The sequence below is a fragment of the Larus michahellis genome, chromosome 1, assembly GCF_964199755.1.
Source record: "Larus michahellis chromosome 1, bLarMic1.1, whole genome shotgun sequence".
Lineage (NCBI taxonomy): Eukaryota > Metazoa > Chordata > Aves > Charadriiformes > Laridae > Larus > Larus michahellis.
The window spans coordinates 150,241,961-150,255,996 of NC_133896.1; the positions used below are offsets into that span (position 1 = coordinate 150,241,961).

Consider the following 14,036-nt stretch of genomic DNA (forward strand, 5'->3'; position numbering starts at 1 on the left):
CAGCGAACCCCGGTTTCCTGTATTTTGTCAGGAAAAAAATAAATTATTTTCTAGAACTCAGCTACATCTTTTTTCCTAGTATCTCTTCTTATTTGAGAGATTTTGCAAATAATGGGAGCTGCTGCTCTTACCCCTGTGATCAAAGGTAACTACAGAAGCCTATAGCTGTACTGAGGTAGATCAGCATTAATGAAGTTGCAATCTAACTGAGGATAAAAATCAATGTGCCTTCCAAATAATTATTTATGGTAGATAGATCCTTTCTCTGAATGGCTTGTAAAAACATGAGATAAAGACACGTTTAATCATCAGTGATTTCCACATAGAATTGAGACATGACACGGCAGCTACCACCATGGCAAGATGCTTAATCAGCTACGGGCCAAATGTTTCAAAACCTCCGATTGTTTCAAAGAAGCTAATTGAATTGCTTCTCAAATGTCCCATCCTGTTCCCCCTCTGAGGAAATTTCTCCCAGTGGGTAGAGCTTCAGGGAGGTACTCAGATGATGTGTCCCAGTTCTCTGCCAGTGTAGACTTCCTACGTGACTTCAGCCACGTTATGTAGGACAAAAACTGTAGATTGCATATAGGCCACTGAATACAGGGATGCTTTTGTGTTTGGGGTACAGTTATAAGCCAAGGGTACATCCCAGCTCTATCTCAAAGGAAGATTCGGGAAGGCACCAGTTCCTCCACTCATCCACAGCAGGTGATTGGATTTCTGTGATCCAAGACCATCTGACACACAGCAGGAGGTGTTGGTAAACACAGTGAAAGGAATTGGTATGTCCAAGTACAGATCATCACAAGACTGGCTTTCAAGAGCCTTGCTGCCCGGAGGAGTCCCTTACACTACATCAAGATCCCCGGCTTCCTGGCAGCAGAGTCGCAATTCAGCACTAGAAGTGTGATTCCCGGAAGCTGGTGGGCTTCCCCCCTCTCAAGGGTATCTGCTGACCTTACAGACTCAGGGATCTGCCAACCCTACAGACTCCCCTGCTCCTGGGAGCAGTGACACCTAGATATGTGCCTGAGCCATCAGCTGGGGAGTGACTCTTCTGTCTTTAACTAGCGAACACGTGCATGCATTAAAACAGTAGGAAAAACAGGAGGGAGTACAACTGCAATCTTGTGTTTGGCATGCTCACTGAGGTATAAATTGCTGATCCAAAATACGCAGCTAAAGCCTTCAAGCCTGGGTTTTGTAGGGTTTGTCAAGACCTGTAACCTTTAGACTGTTGCGTGAAAGTGAATGGAAGTGCCATTTCCTCCTCAAACAGGTTAAAAAGTTTATCGGAGATTGAATTGGGCCCCGTCAGGGAAGAAGGCTGAGGAAACAGTGCCTACCTAGGGAAGCAAAGCTAGGTTTATGTGCCAAGTAGCTCAGCGTATCAGGGTATAGGTGGCATGGCTTGCTCAGCATACCCTGCTTTACTGAGGAAATCAGTTATCATATAGGTACTTACTGTCAGCTTTCTAGACACCTAACCACTTTGCATTTCCAGCCCATCCTCCTTTTGTATCTTAGTTCTCTCTATTACATAGATGATTATGGAACTTTTCTATCTCAGAATTGTGCTCCAAAATATGTGGATAAATATTTTTTTAAAATAAATTTTAGATCACAAGATGCCTAGCAACAATAGCAGTGAGGTCCATAATAAATTGTCAGGGGTTAAACTGGGGTCAATGACAGAAAGCTCATTTATTCCAATGAAAACAGACCTGGGCCCCAAGAAGTCAAGTATTGAACAAGAGCTTTTAAGAAAACCACATGTGACTACCTCCCCTCTCTTAAAATAGCTGAGAAAGCAAGAAATACCCAAGCTTGGGTTCCTGCATCAACTAAGTTGTAGGCAAAGTGCACACCTGCAAGTACCAAGTCCTCAGCAGCTGCAGCATCACAGAGCCTCTCTGTAACAGCATCCCAAAAGTTATTCAGCAGAATACTTGCCATCCTCCTTAAAGTCCTGGCCAAAATCTGTCTGAGCACACTGTTAATTCATGTAGCAGCATTAGCTTCCTCACCCCATACTAGTAGGGATAGGCTCTTACTGGTTCTTGAAGGTGTTGCCCTGCTGAAAGACACTCAGCAGTGGGATGGAGGGAGCTACCAGGGAAATGTTGGATGAGTAGTAGGCCCACAGCCAAGTAGCATGGAATAGCAAGATGATGCCGTTTTTTGGAGTGAGGTTCAGTTCCTATCTGGGTATGTCTTAAGTTGCCACAACTGAAGAGAGCTTATTGTTAGATCTCATAAAATACTTTGGAAAACCAAAATTTTCTTGCACCAAATGCTGACCATCCTCTTACATCAAGACTCTACATCAAGATCCCCGGCTTCCTGGCAGCAGAGTCGCAATTCAGCACTAGAAGTGTGATTCCCGGAAGCTGGCCAACCTCAGAGAAGCTGGTTCCCAAATCTCTTGTAGGGCCTGCATCCCAATCTGTTCATGCATTGGACAAGAATGCTTTCACATTTTTATATTACCACCGCACTCAGCAGAACAACTCTCAGTTATGTTTATAGCTTTTTGGTTCTGTGTCATTCTGCAGCCCTGTTGTTCAACCAGGAAAACAAACAAATAGATTATGTAGTCCTGACCCTCTCTTTCCCACACTGCTAAACTCTTCCCCTGCCGCCCTTACAGAATGACGTGCCTGGTCATGTGCCTTATCATAGGACACGAAACACAGATCTTTTGGAAGCTGCTTCTTAAAATATCAGCTGTACATAGCTGCCTTTGAATAATGTCTCTGTAGCAGTATCCCAACCATTTAAAAGAAGCTGTGTTACAAAGTTTGGCCTGCCTGTGTTTCTTACGTGAATTAACTGGTAACTTCCAAGCACGTGCCTGTGAAGCACGTCGATGAAGGAGAGCTATTTCTATACCCATCACTCTGCTGGGCATGGGAAAGGAGTGGGGGTGAGGGTAGGAACAGTTGTTTTAAGCCACTTTTATGCTTTCCTTACTCTGTCCCTGCCCTGTGCCCACCCACGCAATTTACAGTCGCACAGGTCTGTGCTGAGCTGCTTGCCGTAGAGAGCCTGGTTGCCAATTCGGAGTTGCTGGACTGGGGTGTGCGCTGGGCAGTCCTCTTGCAACCACAGCACTCTCTCCAGATGCCCTCTCCAGAAGCCTACAATCTCAGTGCTGTTACGTTGGGTACAGCTGTCCTCTGGAAAGGCAGCCATTCTGCCAGCATGCTCTGAAGGATCTTTGTGTGTCTCCTTTCAGCATTAACAGCGTGTCAGGTCCATAGTCTCGGAGAGTAAAAGGTCTTACAGTTTCCTCCTTCCAAACTTTCATTCAGAAAAGTACCATTCTGATCTCTTTTTAGCCCGACTCTTGAAGCAGCAATAAGCAATTACAGAAGCTGTTCTGTATCCTTGTCTCCAGTGCTTTGCAGGCATTATTTTACTCTAAACATATGCTCAGAAGATCCAAGATCAGCATTTGTGGCTTTGAATTGGACCTCTCCACTTGTGAATTCCAAGAAACTGTTTTCCTTTATAGTGCAAGTGACCAGAAATATTGCTTATTTTAGTGCTGCTTTGATTTGACTGAGTAATTTATAGTAGACTGGGAACATACTGCTAGTTGGCTTTGTGTTTTTGTTAACGAATGTGATCTGTCTGACATAAACGTGTACTTTTTGTACATGATTCTACACCCTATCGATACACAGGCTTTGAGAAGAGTCACTGATATATATTCCTCTGTGGCTTTTATGTCTGAAGATACCAATTTGAATGTATACCTTGCTGTTGAACACTCAAAATAGTCAGTCAAGAAAAAAGAAAATCACTCAGTGAGTAGGTTAAAAAAGAAAAGAGGAAACAGGAGATTTTTCAAAGGCCTTGACATTTTTTCCTCCGAGACTTTAAATACTGTGGTCTTGTTATCCAGCTACTGCAGTGACAGGATGTGTTAGAAATGTTTAAAATAGACAGAAATGTACTTCTGCGTGGTCTGTCTTTAAAGCCAGAAGGACAGTGGACTGTCTTCACACTGAAACACGGATCAGATCCATGTGTGCAGCATGGCGCGCTAGAAAGGAGAAAGCACGGTGCTAAATCCCACTGTGAGTGATCTAACAGTGTTAGCAGTGAGCGGTAAGCATCTCTTGGAAAAAACGAGTGTTTCTTGATATTCCACCAGTTTCCTTCTAATTTCTAACCCACCCTCACTGCTGCCGAGTCACAGCAGCCATTTCTGGTGCGCTGGATCTAATAGGAGGCACAGTAGGCAGGAGGAATCAATGTGTTTTCTGTGCTACTCTGCAGGCTGCTGTGCCACCACACCCTCTGCAGTTGCTTATGGAATGTTTTCCATCCATCTGAGATGTCGTGTCAGCCTCTCTTCAGAGAGTGGATACACAGATACAGCTTGGGCTGTGAGAGCTCAAAACTCCCTTTCAGGTTTCATAAACTTGATTTAGGATATTTTGATAGTATGAATCTAGACTCATGCAAAACATTTACATTTCCCTGCTCCACTGTTTTTACTCAGTATGCCTTTTAACAAAATCCACAAAGACTCACTGTGGATTCTGGAGCAGCTTATGGTTTATTAACCACTGGCCATGTCCTGGATGTTTATGTGGAAAGCTTCAGTTCAGCTGAAAGCTAAGCTAAATCTAGCAGCCACCATCCCCTATGAGAAGGTGCGTGTATCCCTCTGAGAGCTGGTGGGGGTAGGGGATGCATTTTCTCCTAAGAGTAGGCCTTTGTTCAAAACAAGCTTGTACTAGCATGATTAAACAGGTTTAGATAAGCCTTGCAAATGACTTTGTGGCTGCTTATTTACTTAGTCTAAAAAGCACATCTGAATTTGGTGTCTGGTTGTTTGTGAGGGTTCATTTGCATGCAGACTAGCACCAAAATAACTCATCAGTCTGATTTCCTCACAAGTCAGTATGTGAACCCTTCTGGAATATGTATAAACTCGGAGCCTGTGCTTACTGCAGGCATGTTTGCTCGTCTGTGCCAGCCTGGAAGCTGGGATGAATTGACAGATCCAGCTTTCATTCCAGTCCTACTGTTCTTGCACAGTGCTGGAAGTATACTGGGTACAGTTGGACCTAGAGGAACAGTTCCACAGCTCCCTGTTCCAAGCATTAAGCCATTTATAGCATCTCTTTCTTTCCCTGTGACACCTGTGCAGAAACTGGTCCAGAAGAGAAGAGAAGACTGCTTTCTAGAAGGGCTGCACTGTAAGCCTGACTGTTGGTGGCTGCAAGCTACTCTGTATATGAGGTACTTTGGGAAGGGCAGCTCATGCTAATTGCATGAGAACAACTCACATGGCAGCCTTGGTATCTCAGATCCTTTGGCATTTAGTTTTTCTCCCTCAAAAAAATGGGGGAAAAAAAAGGAAAGAAAGCAATTTCCAAATTTTGGTCTAGCCTAAACTGAGCTAAGATTTCTTGTGCAGCCATCTGCATTGGTTAAACTAGCCCAGTTTGAGAGAATAGCTGAAGTTAAACCAGCACAATTCCCAGGCAGACTAGTTTTCAACTCACCTGCTGCTTTAAGCTTCTTATCTCAAAGAGTCTTAGTCTTCTAAAGCAACACAAGAATGGGCATAACTATACTCCCCCTGTGCGCCTTGTCCCACTAATACCCCAAGGCTATCACCTACCTGAAATTAGTGGGAATAGTACCCTATTATAATCAAGTAGATGTCAACTAACCAGCAACGTGTGCTTGCAGCCCAGAAAGCCCACCTCATCCTGGGCTGCATCAAAAGCAGCGTCACCAGCAGGTCAAGCGAGGTGATTCTGCCCCTCTACCCTGCTCTGGTGAGACACCACCTGGAGTACTGCATCCAGCTCTGGAGCCCTCAGCACAAGAAGGACATGGACCTGTTGGAGCAAGTCCAGAGGAGGGCCACGAAGTTGATCATAGGGCTGGAGCACCTCTCCTACGAAGACAGGCTGAGAGACTTGGGGTTATTCAGCCTGGAGAAGAGAAGGCTCCGGGGAGACCTTATAGCAGCCTTACAGTATCTTAAAGGGGGCCTACAGGAAAGATGGGGAGGGACTCTTGACCAGGGAGTGTAGCGATATTTAAACAGAAAGAGTGTAGATTTAGATTAGGTATCAGGAAGAAGTTCTTTCCTGTGAGGGTGGTGAGACACTGGAACAGGTTGCCCAGAGAAGCTGTGGCTGCCCCATCCCTGGAGGTGTTCAAAGCCAGGCTGGATGGGGCTCTGAGTAACGTGGTCTAGTGGGAGGTGTCCCTGCCCATGGCAGGGGGCTTGGAAATAAATGTCTTTCAGGTCCCTTCCAACTCTTAACCATTCTATGATACTCAGTGTTGTTTAGACTGTACATACTTTAACAGGGTAGAATCAGGCCTCAAGAACAGTGAATGTCTCTCTAGCATCTGGTGGGGGTTATCCCTTGTGCCTTTCTTTTTTGCAGTATTTTGAGAAGGTTTACAAGCCTCGGAAAAGTGGCTCAAAAATTCCAGATACACACATGTTAAAACAGCAGATTAGTGCTCCATCCCACACATGTTGCCAAAATTAGATTTCCCTGAGGGAAAAGAGAGTTAAAAATAACCAAACAAGCAAAAGAAAACAATGTTTTTCCCTATGCACTACCAGAATATTAAATTAAAAACTATTTTTTTAGCTTTACAGTTTAGCTGAAGGTTTTAGAGAAGCAGGTCTTCTAAGAAGACTTGTGTTTGTCAATGCAAAATGCGAGAATGTCACACGCCCCATGAAGACCTTTGTCCGAGGTCATGCCTTGAACGTTCTGTAGATTTCTTTCCTGAGGGTTGAATCACTATGAAAAGCTTTACACCTATATTGTTGTATCTTTTTTTGGATAGTACCATGTTCAGAGATGACTTGTTTGGGAACAGCAGACATGTCTAGTTAAAGAGGAAGCAACTACTGCCTCTCTAACAGAGAAAAAAATGTATAGCAGCTGTGTGCAGAATGGCCTGGTGCAGAGCAGGACCCAAGTCACTGCTGTGGCAAACCTTCGTGCAAGCTAAAAGTCCTAAAGGAAGGCTAAGAACAATTTTTCACTCTACCGTTTTACCATTTAGTCAGCAGTCTCAGACTGGGAGGTATGGGGAAATAAAAAACACAAGAATGATGGTTCACTTCCTCTTTGGTCAGCTTTGAGCAAGGTTATCATCTCTTTCTAGTTTCCATTGTGCAGGTGTCTAGGCCGCAAGTTTGACTGTCGAGAGAGCTTCATTAGAGGGACAAATAATTTGAATAACTGTAAAAGAAAATTTTGGATATATTAATCTAAGCAGGGGGAGCAGAGGAAGAGTCCAGTTCCGAAGAGTGCTGAGTACTTGACTTTTACCATTGGCACTGGCTTTTTGTTTTTGTGTTTAAATATAGGTTAAAGGGGCTAAATTGATGAATCTAAGTTTGAATGTCTTGGCTGTGAAGCACCTCCCATCCCTTGGGTAATCCTTCCAGCACCGGTGGAACAGTGGTAAATCCATGTAAGGAAATGTATTATGCCAGTGCTTGTGCTGCGTCTGACCTCTAGAGACGCGGGACATTTCATTCTCTGTATTGATAGTCCAGCATCTCTCCATTCTGTTGTTTCTCTGAAAAAGCATTAGCAAACAAGAAAGCATTTCAGGTCTGTAGAGAAAATAAAATGCTATACCGGCTTCCTGTTATAGAGAAGTAAACATTTACATTTGAAGCAAGTTAAGAAGAGATTTTCTATTTTTTTTTTATTTTATTATTTTTCGTCGTGACTTTTCTGATCTCCTAGCCTAATTCAGTTTTACTGAACAAAAGTTTCTTCTGGAACTGTTTATTTCTTAGCCATACATTGGCCTGTCAGCTGGGAACAGGAAATATCTATAATATTTGTTCTCAGAAACAAGATTTTCTAATGTAACACTGAGAACTCCTGATTTTAGAGCCGGGATTGTTGAGCTGGAAACATGTCACACTACACTTGTCTCTGATACCACTATCCCAGTTGGCAGTATCAGGGGTTAGGAAAGGATGGGAAAGCCTTCTTTTCCAGAGCGAGTTCACAGAATTAAGCCACGTGTAATCCCACCTATGATGGTATGGTCTCACTTCTTTTGGAAGCGCTGAGGTGGAGAAGGAGTCTGTTTTTCTGCCGGAAAAGGCAGAGCAACAGAATGAGGAACTCCTGCATTTATCTCAGCATCCAGGAGGTGAACCCTCACCCCACTTCTCTTTTCTCCACCTGCTACCCTCCAAGTCTCTTACACATTTTCGTACTGATAAGGGCATGGAGGCCAGTAGAAATTTGCATTAAAATGTTACTTACATGGGAAGTACTCAGGTTCATACTTTCAAGCTCTGTTATGACTCTTTTATGGTCAGACACTTTACATATGTGTAAGTGCTCGTGAGAGAGAAAGCTATGATTGTCCTGTAGGTACGTGACTGGAGAAGATGCTGTTTTCCACACAGAACTATAGTGCTTATATTTCCATTTGGTTTTGAATAAAAAACATCATTAGTGTATGGAAATTTATAGACAACAGTGTTAATACAGTAATTCAGTTTTCTTAATGACACAGTAATGGACTGGTTTACATCAAAACAGTGAACACAGCCTTTTGGCTACTAAGAAAAAGAGAATTTGATATTTAACGTACCACATAGTTAGAAATCGCGTATAAATTGTCATAAGCATTGTACAGCCTCTACTTAACTTTTCCAAGCTTTTTTGCTTATTATATTTTTGGCCTGACTTAATCAAATGCCAGATTCAAAACCCTATCCTGGGTGGTTTAAGTATACTCATATACCTGTATAGCAATGGGGCCTATATGGCTGAGATCACAGGGATCTGACTTAAGGGCTGCTGCAGTCTAATAGGAAGGGATAAAAATGACTTTGTCCTGCTATTAACTACATGGAGGTGCGTCATGGCAGCTATTAAGAAAAAAAAGCAATGGAGTATCTCCTGGTGGTCCACAGGAAGCTGTTTCTACCTTGATTAAGGTAGATAACTGTTAATAACATGGAAGAAAAATTACACAAACTATTTTATTAATTTGTGTTCTCCCTGTCAGTCTTGTTCTTGACATTTGTTCTCACTGGTTGCACTTCCACATCTCATATTTATTGAATGCTTATAATAATGAACATTTGCATAAGAATCGTGTAATCATAGAATAGCTTGGGTTTGAAGGGAAGCTTTAAAGACCATCTAATCCAATACCCCTGCCATAAATCTATATCTGCTCCCTTTCAATTTAAAACTGTTGCCCCTTGTCCTGTCACTGCAAGCCTTGGTAAAAAGTCTCTCCATCTTTCATACAAGGCCCCTTTATATATTGAAAGGCCTCAATGAGGTCTTCCTGGAGCCTTGTCTTCTCCAGGCTGAACCCCAACTCTCTCAACCTTTCTTCATAGGAGAGGTGTTCCAGCCCTCGGATCATTTTTGTGGCCCTCCTCTGGACCTGCTGTAGCAGGTCCATGTCTTTCTTGTACTGGAGACCCCAGAGGTGGAGGCAGTACTCCAGGTGGGGTCTCACAAAAGCGGGGTAGAGGGGCAGAATCATCTCCCTTGACCTGCTGGCCATGCTTCTTTTAATGCAGCCCAGGATGCAGTTGGCTTTCTGGGCTGCAAGCACACATTGCTGGCATATAACCAGTTTTTCATGCACCAGTATCCCCAAGTCCTGCTCCACAGGGCTGCTGTCAATCCATTCATCCCCCAGTCTGTATTGATATTGGGGATTGCCCTGACTCAGGTGCAGGACCTTGCACTTGGCCATGTTGAACTTCATGAAGTTTGCATGGGTCCATTTCTCAAGCCTTCAAGGTCCCTCTGGATGGCATCCTTTCCCTCAAGCGTATCAACTGCACCACTTAGGTTAGTGTCATCTGCAAACTTACTGAGGGTGCACTCAGTCCCACTGCCTACATCATTGATATATAGTACTGGTTCCAGTACAGACCTTTGAGGGACACCCACATTACTGCGGACATTGAACCATTGGCTGTAATTCTTTGGACACAGACATCCGGCCAATTCCTTATCCATCTAACAGTCCATCCATCAGACCCATTTCTCTCTCAGCTAGCAGTAAGAATGTTGTGGAGGAACGTATCAAAGGCCTCGAGGAAGTCCAAGTAGATGACATCTGCCCATAGGATAAGATACCTGGTGAGGGAAGCCTTCACAGGAGTAATAGACTCTGCTGTCCTTCTGTGCTCTGATTCAACAGATCATATTCATCTATGTTTTAGTACTACACTTAACTGAACAAAGCTTAAAGATTACTGAAGACAAGACTATGCAGGATCTCCATAACCATTGTGCATGCCTGAAACGTGAGGCTGGCTAGAGTGCTATACAGGGAAGCAAACGTCAATCCCTACCCCAGTGATACATGTTCATCCCCCTCAGCTCATTTCCCAGCTCTGCTGTCCTGTTTTGGAACTGTCAAGGCCATCGTGAGTTTCTTTTCGTAAGATCTATGCAATCAGCTGGTGTCTGAAAAAAATCCCCCTTGAATTTCTTAAGTTTTTGAAAAGGTGTTTTTCACTTTGCTACTGGAGTCTTTAGCATGTTGTTTGAAAAGGAACTTGTTCAGTAAAATAGATAGTAGAGGCAAATAGACAGACCAGAGAGCAAAGGTCTTAACCAAAGTGTTCTGCCGCTATCCCAACTTCCCCATGTACTGAGCAGGCCAACCATGGCCCTGCTGCAGTCAGACTGACTGTAAATCTTCACAGCTGCCCCTCCACCCTCTCCCCAGGGCTATGAGGGAAATAGAGAAACAGCTGGGAATAAGCGGAGAAGGTGCACTCTGAATGCTGTGTTTGCCTTAGGAGCATTAGTGGGGCAGGCATGTGATGGTGAATGTTGATAGAAGATACATTTCCAAGCAAAGACAGCAAGCCAGTGTCCAACTCGGGGAATTTTTACTTGGTTATATAGCCTTCTCATGCTGGAGATGCTCGTGGAAGGGCTGACAAACGTGTGATAGTGCTGGTATGAATGCTGCCCTGTAGTGTTTGGAATAAAAGGTGTCTTTTCATTGGGACTTCTTCTTTCCCTCTGTGCTCTCCTGCAGCTGGCAGGGGATGGAGTCTCTCAGTTTCTTGGACAATTGCTGTATGTTACAGGTTTCCCTCACATCCCAGAAATGTTTCTTGAACATTATGCCATGCAAGGTAAAGCTGCTTTTATCCAGATTCCCTGTCCTCAGGCTGAGATGGGCTCATTGAGCTTTGGTGTGTTTAACTGTGTCGTGACACTACAGCAGCTACTGTTAGGTTTTACCATTCATAAGGAAAACCCCTCATTACCCGCCACTCTCTCTTCTGTCAGGACTCTGATGTTCTGGTTTTTATTTGTGCAATGATGTAAGCGACGTGCTTGGCATTTCCCTCTTCTGATTGAAGGGTCTTAGTCCTTCCCATTCCCATTTCTTCTGGCAGAACTTCATCCCACAAGAAGTCAGACTGGCCTGCAGCCCGGACTAGAGCAGGAGTGTAGGCCAAGGTATATTCAGAAGCTGACCTGAGCTGTTGTGCTACTAAATTAAAATGACTGTGCAATGCTTCTGCCACTGATCAAGTGAGGTTTTCTTCCAGCAGTTAAGAAATGCAGCAGAAATACTGCTAGAAATCTCTCCAGAAAGGGGAAAGCCCTGGAGAGTGGGGAGGGTTACGTCTTACCGAGTGTCTGTCAGCATGAAGCAAAAAGCCTCTGGAGGAGCAGTGCGAGTTGTACACAGAGTTTTCCAAGCCCTGGAGAGGCTCGGTTTGTGGTTTAGCAGAAGCGCTAAGCTAATGCCGAGGTTGGTTCTTACAGACTATGAACCCAGTCATTTGTTTCAGTGGCTGGCTTTTGGAACAGGCAGATACCACTTTCTTAATTGTCCAGGTCTGGGTGTCCATATTTCAGTCTTGACATACTCCCTTACCACTCTCCAATGCTACTACAGTCCATGAACGAATTCATTTGTATCCCTGTAATTTTCAGTGCATTGCTAAGGATGGCCATCATCCCAAGGGACATTAGAACTTTCATGGGTTGTATTTTCAGTGTTGTTGACATTTTTTTGGTACTTTTGTCCTGTGATTGACTAACAGCAGTGTCAATAGATGTCATAGTGTCAATGGGTGTCACAGAATTATTGAGGTCTTCCTAGGCCTTGCAAGCAACACATTTCTTTTCCTGCAAGCTGAATCCCTCTATTATTTTCTACAAAGGAAAAAACTTTTACTTAGGTCAGCCAGAGGAAGATCAGCCCCCTAACATGTATTTGGCTTGCTCAGCTGTTCCGATGTTTCTGAATACTGAACATCTCTGTTCCATTTAAACAAACAGTACTGAAAAAATCCAATTATAGTAGTAGTTGTCAGTGTAGAAAACAAAGCTATTAAATTCTGATGTATGGCTGGATCTATTTAGTTCCTAAATAGCATAGATCAAACTGTTTCTTACTTTTCCTGTGAATTAGAGGCACAGATAAATTCTGCCAGAGAGACTAATGCAGTTCGGACATTAAAACATTTCACTCTATTAGTATTTAAACAGTCTGCATGCTTTGGATACATAAAATCAATATTAATTCCAGTTGCACATTAATAAAAGGTCAGATTAATTTTATATGGTAAATGCAGAGTACTGCTAAGTAAAGCAATAATAGGATGGACAGATGCATTAGGAGACGCGTTCTTATTGCACTTAAAAGCCTTTAAACTGGAACGCAATTTTTCTTGCTGAGGCAGATTTTTGTCTATTAAATATTTCCTTTGAGTTGTCCCCATGACTCCATTTCTCCCTTTGTGTTTCCTCCAGATATAAACGCCAAAACAAATCCCAGAGCCCTCATCTAGCAATTGTACTGCAGGGAGAAGTCTGGATAAGACCCCAGCATAGCCAGTAAACACAATGTGATAAGCGGGTAACTGTCACTGTCACCCAAGGGCATCCTGGGGTACTCATGCTGTCCTATTGGAAGGAAGAACTGAACATCAAACTCTGGTTTCTGCAGCAGTAAAGTAGGGCAGATGAATAAAGAAAAACATTTTAATAACTATGCATTATTAATATCACTAGCAGGCCATTAAATCACCCATACAACACACATTTAATGAAGGGGAGTATGTTGTTTGAACACTCAGTAATTGTCAGACTAACTCATCTGGCAGAGCAGCATGCTTTGCTTCTTCAGCTATGACAGTCCGTGAGGTTGCCAGCAGAGTCGGAAAGGCTGGCATTTCACTGTAGAGGTTCAGAATGATCTTATGGCTGGAGCTCCAAAGTCATGTTGGAAAGAGCTAAATTCAATCCCTTTTTTTGGTGTCAAATCTGTATAGTTCCTTCATCCATTTACCTGTTCGTTTCCCACTCTGTAGAAGCATTGTAAGATTTTCTTCCCCTCAACACTTTGCCTTTTTAGGATATAAGTTTTTCAGAGGGTGATACATCAACAGTCACCTGAGAGATAAGGGACAGTGGTTTACTTTAAGAAAAATTTTGAAGAAAACACCTTTCCGTTCTGTTTTCTTCTCCTGTCTACTTTTGTGCTTCCCCCAGAGACACAGCTCCCTTATTGCAGACCTAAGGTATTGTTTTAAATGGAACTCTTTATCAGGTTTAATAGGTAGAGCATTGTTAAAGCCTAGTCACAAAACTCTTTACATCTGCAATTTAATTTGAAATTCAGCTTTGAAAGAATCAATATTTAGCAGGTTTTTGCAGTCTGACTAAGTCTGCTTACGTAAGTAAAATAAGCCTTCCCATTGCTGCATTTAGAGTAAGAGTGAATTTCCCTATTTTTAAGAAATTGGAAGAAGTAGGATTTATGGAGAGGATGCTAAACATTTCCCTAGCAAGAAAACTCCTGAAGGAAAGAAATATATTCTGTGGAATCCCTGAGTACATAGAATACCTAATGTAAGTATCACTGTGTGTCCTTTTGACAAGTTTCAAGCTTTCAGAAATACCTATGAGTTCCTAAAAAGTCAGCAGTTTTTTCAGAGGAAGGCAGTGAGCTAAGGCTATTTTGGCAAAATGAAAACGTGAAGTAAG

General features: G+C 43.0%; 1 protein-coding gene across 2 annotated transcripts in view; it reads left to right on the forward strand.

Annotated features, from left to right (window-relative positions):
• The window catches only part of ATP10A (ATPase phospholipid transporting 10A (putative)), a 118,668-nt gene that overhangs the window by 46,561 nt on the left and 58,071 nt on the right, over window positions 1-14,036 (forward strand). The gene's annotated exons all lie outside the window — the stretch shown is intronic.